The sequence below is a fragment of the Castor canadensis genome, chromosome 8, assembly GCF_047511655.1.
Source record: "Castor canadensis chromosome 8, mCasCan1.hap1v2, whole genome shotgun sequence".
Classification (NCBI taxonomy): domain Eukaryota; kingdom Metazoa; phylum Chordata; class Mammalia; order Rodentia; family Castoridae; genus Castor; species Castor canadensis.
The window spans coordinates 28,780,020-28,793,111 of NC_133393.1; the positions used below are offsets into that span (position 1 = coordinate 28,780,020).

The window sequence follows — 13,092 nt, forward strand, 5'->3', positions numbered from 1 at the left end:
AGTTCCATATGGAAGAATGCAGAAAACTCAGGAATGGGAATAGTAATGGGGTGGAGCAGGTTAGGGGTAGGTGCATGCGTGTGTCTATGTGTCTGTGTGTGTGTGTGTGTGTGTGTGTGTGTGTGTGTGTGTGTGTGTGTGTGTGTTATAAATTGTCCCGCTGGGCTTTCAATGAACTGGAGAAGAAAGTCACAGTGTTCTGAAGTAAGGATAACATCACATATGGATACAGTATGATGTTACACTGGCTGCTGTGCCCCTTTTGTGGGGGTCCCATGACAACCTTCAAGGCCTCTGAAAGCATCCCCTTGGGCCTGGAATATCTGAGCTATACCATCTTTACATTAGTCCCACACTTTTTGCAATAAAGACAACCTCTAAGGAAATACTACTATTTAGCTCAGGCCTGATCCATTAAAGCCCGGATATGTCAAAAGCTGGCTCTTGAACCTACACACTCATTTTTCAGGGGAAACAGAGAAAGTTCCTCTGCAATGTTTTAAATATTTGACATCTAATGTTCTATAACTTAATTATTTAGGCAGAATGCTGTTGTCTTCATATTATAATGATTGGCACTTAAATATAAAATTCTCACATCATTTAAAAATATGCCCAACAGACCATACGTAGAGAAAATTGATACAATCATCATTTATACAAAAATGTACATGATTAAGTTCTTTTATATCTTGGAATGTTGCAATTTTTTTCTGTCTTAAACCTGAATTTCCCATAGACTTGTCTTCTAATGTAACATTATTTATGTTTAGACATTTTCAAAAATAATTTTACCATATCCTTTCCAGGTAATAAACACAAGTATGCATATTAATTTTACTTTTGTTCTAGGGAGCATAATGCTTTATTTTTCTAAAAATTCCTCTATATTATCATTGTAGTTATCAGTTGTACAGAACTAAATGTTAAAAATTTATATAAATTTGGAAACTAATCAGTATTTAAAATGCACAATATAATTAAAAGTATATCTAACAAAACAAATGTATTTTAAAATAAATTCATAGACTCACAAATATATGAGTCCTGACACGAAGTAAGTTTCAAATTTATTCTCAAAGTACTATTCTACTTTTATCAATAACAATTATAAAAGATATTTTATTATATAAAAATATATAGTTGAGTTATCAAATTCTCTGAAATTATACCAGCTTATTTTTATATTACAAATAATAAATATAAAAAAATAAATTCACCATAATCAAACAAGAAAAATCTGAACACAGTCGACTCCAGTAGAAATGTATTAAAAGAGAAAGAAGGGAAGAGGTTTCTGGCAGATTTCCAGAGTATAGTGGTTATCACGTTTGCCTTCCACGGGAAAGCTCCCTGGTTTGAAACCAAGCAGAAACAAGTTGTTCTGGGGTGGGGAGGGTCTTTCTATTTCCTGAATTCTTATTTGTTTCAAGAATTTCTGCACATTTGTGAGCCCATCATCCGAAGTTCAGGTGACCCTGGTGTCCTTGGAATCCGGGAGCCATCCTTGAGGGTTTTCTGTAAGGCGAGTTTTCCCAGGGAGTTTTAGCAAGGGAACAGGGCTCTGCTTTGATTTGAGCAGAGAATTTCCTCTCTGAAGCACAAAGAGGAAACACAACTTTTGAAAGTTAGTTCTTAAGCTTACAATAAGGATTCTGCACTTGAACAAAAATAGAGAAATTTGTTTAAATTTGGATCTTTAGCACTGTCTTTGTCCCTCACATGAAAATGAATGTTTGCCCTGGTCCCAGCAAGTTGGCAGCCCAGTCTTCCATAAGCTCACTCATCCGTATGGGTCTATCAATAGAAACAAAATGCTTCTGCTCCTCCCAGGCTGAGTGCAACTCCAGTTAAGGACTAAGCCTGGTGTCAGTTACAGGACACCAGAAGTGTCTGCCAATTTATTCCTGGTTGACAAATTTTTCAGAAATCATCAAGAAGGGAGGAGAAGAGATGTGTGGGCGGGTTGAGGTAGGAAGTAAGGGAGGAAAGAAGAAAATTTTTCTTGCTTTCCAGGATAATCGAGTCCTCTGCCAGCCAGAGATGACCGAATCACCTGACTCCTAGGCTACCCTTTCCTTTCCAGTTCTATGATCCTTGGGTTCGCAGCTGAGCTTGATCCTGAAGTTCTCAACTCCAGACCTGGGAGGCTGGACTCTCAGTAGGAAATGCGGACACCTTTAAGAGAAGCCTGACGCCACTCTGGGCAGTGGGCCAAAATTGCCCCCTGCTCAGGGAGCCCCCTCAGTCCAGGAGCCTCGCCTCCACCAGATCAAAAAGCTGCTTTACTTGTTTGTTTAGAGCACATCTGTCACCTTATATTTTGCATTCACATGCTACTTGACACTGCTACATATTTTAAAATTCTATTGCTCATGTACACGGACCTGTGAATTCCCTATTAAAGTTTCCCATTTTCTCTACCATGCTTCTGTGTTGTTTGGGATACGTGGAAATCCATTCTGCATGCGTTCTATTTGCACCTCAAATTGGGAGGAAACAATCACACAAGGATGCTGTTGTGTGCCTTCTTATCCTACCATGTAGGTAAGTATTTTTGAACCAGGCAATAACTTCCCTAGCTTTTTCAGACAAATACTGCTTTCATTTATTAAAAGCTCCAGAAATTTCATCTCCTATAAGGGATGCTAATCCAGACAAATGACGCATTTTTAAAATGAAATTTTGATCATTGTTGCATTGCGTAGCCAATCCAGTCATCTGGATTTTCCAACAAATGCACTGGGCTGAAATGGATAAACCAAGTTTTACTGGGAACATCTTGAAATTCACTTTTAGAAGCCACTGTGCCTAATTCCAAACTGTCATTAATGATTTTTAAGGATTCCAATTAATTGATTTTATTCTGTGATGTCCACCAAATCCTCAAAAGATTTTTTAAATAAATTTTTAAGTGTCTCATTTTTTCCTGTCATTAATACATAAACCAGCAGATCAGTTCTAGAACTTTCAGGTAAAGCTGAGGCATGAATTGTATACTTTGATTTAAAAAAAAAAATGGGAGAGAGGCAATTTTGTAAGTGTCACCCATCAGCCAAAGTGAAGCCTGCCTTGGTTTTTCTGTTAGATTGAGTAGTAAATGAAAATCTATCTTCTTGGACAGTCCAATCCCGAAGCGGGAACAGCTCACCACCTCACTACTTTATAACCCAGAAGGAACCTCTTTATTAGCAGCTGTCTTTGGTTCTGAAGTTGTAGACTTATTTTTATTCTCTGAAGGCAAGCATGGCACTGTGTATAAAGAGGCAGAAGTCGCATGTTTGAGTAATTTGGTCACTATTCCTGCATCCAACTGAAAATGGACTTGTCCCTTCCCCAGATTCAGCTTTTTACCCCTCTTTCATAACCTTCCACCATGGGAATCATAGTTTTGAAGATTTCTGGCATTCCAAACTCAACGTTCAGGATTTTAATCTTCAAGGAGTGTGATTTTCAGATTTTGCTCTTAAGGGACTTTATATCTTGGACTTCAGGTATTTCAACGTTCAGGATTTTAATCTTCAAGGAGTGTGATTTTCAGATTTTGCTCTTAAGGGACTTTATATCTTGGACTTCAGGTATTTCAACGTTCAGGATTTTAATCTTCAAGGAGTGTGATTTTCAGATTTTGCTCTTAAGGGACTTTATATCTTGGACTTCAGGTATTTCAACATTCAGGATTATGCCTTTCAGAGATAAAATCAGCACTGTTTTCTTGCTGGGTGAAAAATGGATCCAAGCCTTTCAAGTATTTTCCTTTATGTCTGCTAAACTTTGTCACTAGAGGAGAGAGAGAGAGAGAGAGAGAGAGAGAGAGAGAGAGAGAGAGAGAGTGACTCCCAGCTTAGGGAGTGTGGCTTCTACCCTTGAACAATTGCTGCCCTAGGAACCACCACTGATGACACACCTGCCCCCACAAGCAACTTTCCCCAGCTCCCTGGAGGGTATGCAAGTCCTGACTGGTCTGCCAAAACACCCCAAGAACTTCTTAGCCCTCCCTAACTAAGTCTGGATCTCAACCCTGGTAGAGGAGGAGAGATTTTCTTGAGCGCACTATCTCAGCTCTAGGAGCAGTAAGTGTTCTTTCTATGAGAGAGCCGATATGTCTAAGACTACTTCTTGCTAGCCAGTCCCTCCTCAGTCCAATCCTTTAGCATAGTTCATAGATCCCTATATTCAAATTTCCCTGCTCAGATTACTGGGTGCTCTTTCTCTAAATGGGACCCAGATTGATATTCTTGTTTTATGCAACTTCCTTTCAATCATTTTGTTTTTTCTTTAAGTGTATCACTATTCTGACTTCTAGGAACACAGATTAGTTTAGGTTGCTACTTACACTACACAAATGTAATTGCATGGTACTTGTACTTTTCTGTTTTACTTCTTAAATTCAATATTTGGACATTTTCCACTTTAGTTTATTACAATTATGCTACTTAGAACATTTTCCTTCAGCAAATGAACACATTTCTGTAGAGAATATAAATAGGAGTGAGATTTCAGTGAGACAAGTCTTCCATATGTTTAACTTATTAAATATTGCCAAAAAATAAAAATGCATGTTTCTTGGCCAACACATTTGGTATTATGAAATTTGTTTTTTCCTTAGAGCATTTTCATATTTGCTACATTTTCCACTTTCCTTACATATTCCATTTATCAAAACCAACAATATCAAAACTCCATGACTCAAAACCCAGGAAATTTTTTGCCCAATGATCAAAATCTTTCACAAATGCCAGTCCAAAACCACCTTAGGCAGAATGCAAAATAATTTGATTTCAAGACCATTTGTGGTACTGTCTTATTCCTGATTTTCTGTTCTTTCAGTACACCCTGAATTTCACCTCTTGATTGCAAAAAAAGAACTTTAGAAACGGAGATCCCAAGGGAGGGACATTGTTCTTACCAAAATGAAATAAACTACATGCAGCCACCATGGAAGGCAATTTGGCAAGACCTGGCAACATCCCAAATGCATATATCCCTTGTTGTATATTTCTACAAGTGTGTGAAGGATTCTGCAAATATAAAATTATTCTATTCAAATTCTTCATTGTAGCTTTATTTATAATAGTAAGATTAGGAAAAACTTCTTTATCTTCACAATATAAGTAAATAAATTTTGGCATGTCTATAAAATGGAAATGTTAAGCATATTAAAAGAGAATCAGAGAGCTTTTTGTGCACTTATTTGAGAGACCTCCAAAGACATTCCATGAAAATGTAATGTACAGAACAATCTGTCTAGAATGCTACCATGGCAAGGGTGGGGGAGGTCTAAGGAGAAAGGGTGTATGTATTTGTATTGGGTTATATGTGAATTTTTTTTTCAGTTTGTTTGAGACAGAGTCTCAGTATGTAGCTCAGGCTGGCCTCAAACTCACAATGCTGACCTCAGCCTCCCAAGTGCAGGGATTGCAGAATGTACCACCACATCCAGTAGATTCTATGTACACTTTTTAACATCTCAAAAGGTAACAGGAAATTCTTGACATTGGTAATCTATTTTGAGGCTGTGCTTTGGACAAATGGGAAACATTTCTAGGAAAGCAATAGTTGATAAGTTTCTTTCTATGCTTAGAATTTAGAAGCAAGTGAATGTGCTACTTATTTTAAAAATTAAAAAGATTAAAAATAAACATATAATTAGTCTCTGCAATGGGAGTGGTACCATTATTTTATCTAAGAAATAAATAATTCAAGGAAAAATTGTGAATGCATAATGAACAGGATAGACAAGATGAGCAAAATTAGCCCAGCCTGGCCTCAAACTTGCATTCTCCTCACCTCCACCTGAGGATTATAGGTGCTGGTGTTACAGACACACCACAAAGCCTGGCCTTATAGGAGGAGTCCTCTCTGGCCTAGTGGTGTCTGCATTATGCAGCTCCATTGCTGTAGAGAAGCTCTGTCAGTCCTGTGTTAGCGTCAGTTGTGTTTAAATCATTGTATGATCTGCTGAGTGTTTCCCTGCCCTTCATTTTGTGAAAAATACCTTCCAAAAAGCAAATGATACCCAAAAAGTAAGGTAAACGTTATGGTAATCTTCCCAATTCAGAAAGGGTATGTGGTATGCTTAATTTAAGTGATAAAGTGAAAATTTTATATTTGTTGAAAGGTGGCATGTCTTTAGCAGAAGTTGAGTGGTGGTGTGGGAGAAATGAATCCAGCATCTGCAGTAGAGTACTGAATTCTATGCATCCTTGAAGTAGGATAGATCAGGGGAACCAAGGCTTGGAAACAGCAGCCAGGAATTCAGAGGTAAGCACTGTATCAATGAAAAGCTTATTAAAGGCACACATGCCCTACTTTCTTTGCTTTAAGCTCATACTCTCTCAATAAGCAGTGAAATTTAGTATGAAGAGGAAAAAAGGAAAAAGAGCAGTTCTTTCCCACTGTGCTTGCCTGATTGCCCTAATAATTTGTGTTCTCTAGGAACTGAGCAAAGATATCTTAAAGATAAGTACCCTGATGTTAGAGCACTGATTGCACCTGTTATCAGATGTGCCCACACCAATTTTTGGGTTTTTGCTTTGCTTTGCTAATAAACTTTCTTGGTCTCTACTTCAATGTGTCTTAAAATTCTCTTTTGGAATGTCATAAACTTGGTGCCCAAGGGTCAGGCAGGAACCACCTCCCTTTGGAGACCTCCTCCCTACAGTCTCACTGGTTCTGATAACATCCTGGGCATCCATGGATATTTGATTCCAAGGAGAATTTTTGAGCTAGGGAAATGAATCAGCAGCATTCTCCTTGGAATCATATATCCATGGATGCCAAGGGTCTTTTTTTTTTTCAGTCTTGACTGTTTCTATATTAATACTGTTCCACATGAGACTGCTACTGACCTATTTATGAAAAATCTTTCTGCACTTGACACAGGGTGAATCCCTGTTCCTTCTTAGAAACCCTAAGAAAAATACTTTTCAGAAAACCCACATATAAGTTTCCTTAGATTTTAAGGAAACTTGTATCAACCATGTGGCACGAGAAAGATTCCTCCATGGGGACAACACCTATGATCCTTATAGGCTGAAAATCAGTGCAGGGTTGTAAAGGGAGAAAAAAACTGATAGCAATGTGTTAGGGAGAAAGAGATCATGGAGACCTCCAGTAGCAAGAAGGAAAGAAAGGACCATAAATTTCTTGATGTGTCACAAGACAAGGGAGAGGGCACATAAGTTCATGTCATACATATGCTTGACAAACTACAAAGATTCTATTAAGATGAACTACTAAATGGAGACTCTTAGGCACTGATGGCTCAAGCCTATAACCCTAGCTGCTTAGGAGGTTGAGATTGGGAAGATTGTAGGGAAAGGTCAGTCTGGGCAAAAAAAGTTCATGAAACACCATCCCAATCAGTAGCTGGGTGTGGTGGTGTGTGCCTGAATTCTTAGCTATGCAGGAGGCTGAGATCAGAAGGATTGTGGCCTGGGCATTAAGCAAGACCCTATCTCAAAAATAATCAGAGCAAAGGGGGCTAAAGGGCATAGCACAAGTGGGGAACATCTGCCTAGCAAGTGCAAAGTTTGCATTCAAACCCCAGTACCACACACACACACACACACACACACACACACATACACACAAAGATACTCTCAGAAGGAAGCTTTGGAATGTTAGGCATCTGTGGTCACCACTGTATCACAGAAATACAGACTTCCCTAGATTTGTAAGGTACATCTGGGCCATACACGTTCAGAAACATTTCCTATTCTTGTGCTCTTTTGCCTGTAGTCCCATTATATTTTTCAGGCTTTCCACTAATTAAAATCAACAATGCCACTTATTGATGGTTGCTTTTTATATATTAAAAATTAATGCATATTTATCAGAATGCTCAGCAAACTATTCAAAATATTCAAAAGAAATGGAAACTTCCCAGTGTCCATGAGGAAGTAGATAAATAAGTTCAAATGAAATAATCTATTGCAATGAGAAAGAACAATCCACAATTACATGGGTGAATCTCAGAGACCTGTAGACCAAAAGAAATCAGACACAAAAGCAGGCACATTTTTATGTCTCCATTGACATAAATTACACAGCTGGCAAAACTCTTGCCATGAGTCAGAATAAGGGCTCCCTAGGGAGAATGGGTACTGAGTGAAAAGAAGTGGGGATATTCTTGAGTTGCATGCTGGTTACCTGGTACAGTTTGTATAGAATCATCAAGAAGAACATTTTTATGGGGTAGAGGGACTTATTGGAGAAGGACTTGATTTATGCAGTTGTGGGCCTGGCTAGTAAGTACTAAATGCATAGACCATGCAGTCAGAACACTGAGGCCATCGGAAATGATGTAGAAAAATCAATAAAACCAAAAATTAGTTCTTTGAAAAGTTTGGCAAAGTAAGTGGCAAGCACTTATCAAGACTAAGAAAAAAAGAAGAAAAAAAATCATGAATGAACATTGGTACATTACTTCAGATTTTATAAAAATAAAAGAACTATAAGAATATACTGTCAACAATTCAAGGCTAGTAATTAGATAGCCTAGATGAAAGGAACAAATGCCTAGAAAGACATAATCTATAAAAACTGGTTCATGAAGAAACCAAAATCTTAATAGACCTGTATTTTGTAAGTACACACCAGGAGTCATAAATAACATCCCAACAAAGAAAAGCTCCACTTGTGGATTCTACCAAGCATTCAAAGAAGAATTAGTATTAATTCTTCTCACAGTCTTCTGCAAAACTAAAGAGGAGGGAATACTTCCTGAATTATTCTAGGAAGCCAGCTTTATACTGATACCAAAGCCAGATAAAGACACTTCAAGTAGACACAGACCAACATCCCTTATGAATATTGATGCACAATTCCTCAACAAAATAATAGCAAACCCAATCCAGCAGAATATTAAAAGGATTATATTTTATGAATAAGCAAGATTTATTCCCGGAATATGAATATGATTCAGCATACAAAAAAATCAAATAATATGGACTGTTGAAATTTATTGAAGTTATTTTGAGAAGGGCGTTGGGGGTAAGAGGGAAAATAATGGAGAAGATGAACCAAATTGGGGTGTTTAATACTTGTATATATGGAAATGTCACAATAAAAACCCCTGTATGACTACCATATACTAATAAAATTGTTTAAAAAATAAATAGTACTTCAAACAAAAAAAGTCAAGTAATACACACCACAGTAACAGAATGAAGGAAAAAATTACATGATCATCACAATTCAGAAAAGTATTTAACAAAATGCAACAGCCTTTCAGTATAAAAATGTCTAATAACTTATAAATAGAAGGAACCATCCTCAATATGATAAAGGCCACTTATGAATAACTGACAACTAACATTATATTTAATAGTGAAACACTGAAATCTTTTCCACTAAGTTCAGGAAGAAGACAGATGTGTAGTTTTACTACTCTCTGCAGCACAGTATTGGCAATTCCAGCCAAAGTAGGTAGCCAATAAAAAAGAATATATAAATTATCCAAACTGGAAAAGTAGAAATGAAATTATGTCTGTTCACAGATGACATAATCTTTATATAGAAAACCCAGAGCTGGGCCTGGCAGTATGCAACTATAATCCCAACATTCAGTAGACTAACGCAGGAGGACCAGATAGTGAGTTCCAGGCTGGCCTGGTACCTTATCTCAAAAAAAGAAAGGAAGAAAGAAACAAGAACTCTATACACATGTGTGCACACACAAATAAATTCTGCAAAACTGAAGGGTACAAAAATGAACAAGCAAATCTTCATTGTGTTTCCACATGCCATCAATAAACCATACAGAGAGAAAATTAAGAAAACATTTCCATTTACAATAACATCAATAAGAATAAAAATACTTAGGCATAAACTTAAGGAAGATGCATACACTGAAAACTACAAAACATTGCTGAAAGAAATTGAATCATGCCACTAATAAATGGAAAAACATAGGTTTTCATGGATTGGAAGACTTAACATGGCTAAAAGTATCCAAACTTATCTACAGAGTCAATGCAATCTCTATCACAATCTCAATGGTGTATTTTCCATAAGTAGAAAAATCCATCTTAAAATTCATATGGAATCTCAAGGGACCCTAAATAGCCAAAAACAATCTTGAAAATGAAAGCGAATTTGGAGGTTCTACACTTTCTGCAATTAGAACATCTATAAGCCAAAGCAATATGGGTTCTCTCATTCATTGAGGTTTGTTCTCCCCCCTTGTCAAATTTGGACTTCTGTTTTCACTTTGATAACTAAATTTAATACTACAAGTAGGAGAAAAATGGGTACTGTGATGGTTGCCTAGTTCATCAGATGAAATCATGAAGAGATTCACCATCTATCTGATGTCTAAAAAAAGCACTCTAAAGCTATAGTAATCAAAACCATATGATATAGCATAAGGACAAATATAAAGACCAGTGGAGGAAAGAGAGCTCAGAAGTGAACTCTTGCCTATGTGAGCAATCATTTTTGACAAGGGCGTCAGAACCATTCCATGGAGAAAGGACAAACTTTTCAACAAATGGTGTGGGGAAAAGTGGATATCCATGTGCAAAACAATGAAGTTGGATGCTTCCCTTATACCACATACAGAAATTATTTCAAAACGGATCAAAGGCCCAAACAAAAGTGCTACAACCATAAAATTCTCATAAAAAAAGCATTGTAGACTTTAAGAATGTAGATGTTAAGACAAGGAGCATTATCATAGATAGAAACATTTTATAATAATAAAAGAGAAGCAATTTATAGTGATAAAGAGAGACTTTTATATTAAAGAGAGGTCTAATAATTCTAAATGTGCACCAAAAACAATGCTTCAAAATATATAAATAATGAGATTTAAATTTATGTTTACACAAATATTTGTACATGATGATTGTTTATAACACCTTGATTTGTAATACCCAACACTGGAAACCACCAAAATGTCCCTCAGTAGGAAAATGGCCAAATAAACTGTGGTACAAGGACCACAGCAGTAAAAAGGCAGGAACTTTGGCACTCCCAAATTCCATGGATATTAAGGGCATTAGGCTGTTTAAAAAGGCCGATCTTAAACTGTAATCTACTGTATGATGTTTACATAACATCCTCAAAATTAAAAAAATCATAGTGATTAAGAACACATTAGTAGCTGTGAATAGGACAGGGAAGTAGATGTGACTTAAAGGGTAAAAATCAGAGAGAGAGCTTTGAGCTGATGGAATAATTTTGTATCTAGTTTCTGTTAATAGTTTTAGGAATCTACACAGGTGATAAAAGGACCTAGAACTACACAAGTCTTGTAACAATGTTAAATTTCTGGTTTTGATATTATACCATAGCTATATAAGATAGTCACTAGGGGTAAATTAGGTTAAGGGTAGGGGGGACTTGTCTGTACTTTCTTTGTAACCTCCTGTAAATCTATAATTATTTCAAATTTATAAATTAATAAACTGGATGAAACTAAAAATAGAAAAATCCACAGTCATGGCTAGAGGTTTTAACATGTTTCCTCAGTAACAGACAGAACAAAAGAATACTACAATCAGTAAAGATACAAAAGATTTGAACTACGCTCTTGACCCAACAACTCAGCCTTTTATTAGACTTGTATCTTGACACAATACCAAATATCTGCAAAATACAGATTCCTTTTTAGGGCCTGTAGAAAATTCACAAAAAGTAGACCATTAGAATGTTTTTCTAAATATTAAAGGACTAAAATAATAAAGTGTTCGCTAATCAGGATAGAATGTACTAGAAACAACACCAAATTTACTGGTAACAACAACAACAAAACTTGAATATCTCCACTGGGAAATTAAAATCACACTTCAAAATAATCCATGAGTCAAAGATAAATTACAAGGGAAAGTAGAAAATATTTTGAATTAAATATAATGAAGTATACCAGATCAAAATTTGTGGATAACTGCTAAAGTAGTGGTTGGAAAGAAAACTGAGGATTTTAATGCATAAATTATCCCATCTCACATGTAAAAAGCTAAAAGCCATTATTCAGTCTTAAAAAAAATTTAATAAGCTGAGCAAATTGACAAAAACAGCAATTCTTCTTAGATCTGTCAGAGAAGTGATGTCAAAGGATAAACTGCTATCCCCCAAAAAACGGGAAGGACAGACAGGCAAATCGAATCACAACTCACCAGAGCAGAGACCCAGGAAGCAGAATCCTTCTTCTAGTGCCAGAGAACTGTGATTCAGGGTCCAAGGCTGACCCAGGCCAAGACTGAGAGAAAAAAATCTCCAGTCATTTGGAACCCATAACTTTGTGAATTTTATAACCAGTAGCTCAACCAGGTTCTCACAGTGAATAGGAAGAAAAGTAGTTTTTGCTTCTGGCAGGAGAAAGGAAAAGGAACCATTTTGAAATCCACCAGAACCTCCTGTTCTTAACAAGGTTTGCCCTCAGGAGAAACTAGTTAACCAGTGCTCATCCTGCTGGGCTTCTATAAGAGAAAAGATCTAGCGGGGAGGGAAATTACCAACTTCAGCCCACTGTAGCCAACCAGTCCCATAACAAGGAAGAAAACCCAAGAAGCATGTTTGAAGTTCACACAGCCCAGAGGCACAGGCTCATAGAAAGACTGAGAATTGCTCAGAGGACTGTAAAATGCTTCTTCCAATCTCATACCTTAACCACCTCATCACTCGAGGTATTTATAGCAGTTCAATTTACCCAGCACTTCATATGCACCTGTCAAGGAAAAAATAAGGTGTACAATAAGGCACAAAACACAACTTGAAGGAGTAAGAATTAGAACTGGACTCAGATGTGGCAGAGATGCTGGAATTATCTGACCAGGAATTTAAAATAACTGTGATTAAGATGGTAATGGCCCTAATGAATAAAGTAGGTGGCATACAAGATCAACTGGATAATGTAAGCAGAGAGATGGAAAATCTAAGAACCAAAAAGAAAAGCTAGAAAGCTGGGCATGGTGATACACTACCGTAATCTCAGTAAGATTATGAGGCTGAGGTAGGAGGATCATGAGTTCAAGGCCAGTCTATGCTACTAAATGAGTTCCACCCCAGCTTGTGCTACACTGCTGGACCCTGCCTCAAAAGGAAAAAAAGGGGGGTGGGGGGGAGAAGAAATGCTAAAGATTA

The 13,092-nt window shown here is 36.9% G+C and overlaps 1 non-coding gene across 1 annotated transcript; it reads left to right on the forward strand.

Annotated features, from left to right (window-relative positions):
- The first annotated feature begins 10,256 nt into the window (after window positions 1–10,256).
- On the forward strand, window positions 10,257–10,322 carry LOC141410653 (small nucleolar RNA SNORD77). The gene has a single exon (XR_012435478.1). It is a non-coding gene; the product is annotated as a small nucleolar RNA SNORD77 (small nucleolar RNA).
- Window positions 10,323–13,092: the final 2,770 nt, after the last annotated feature.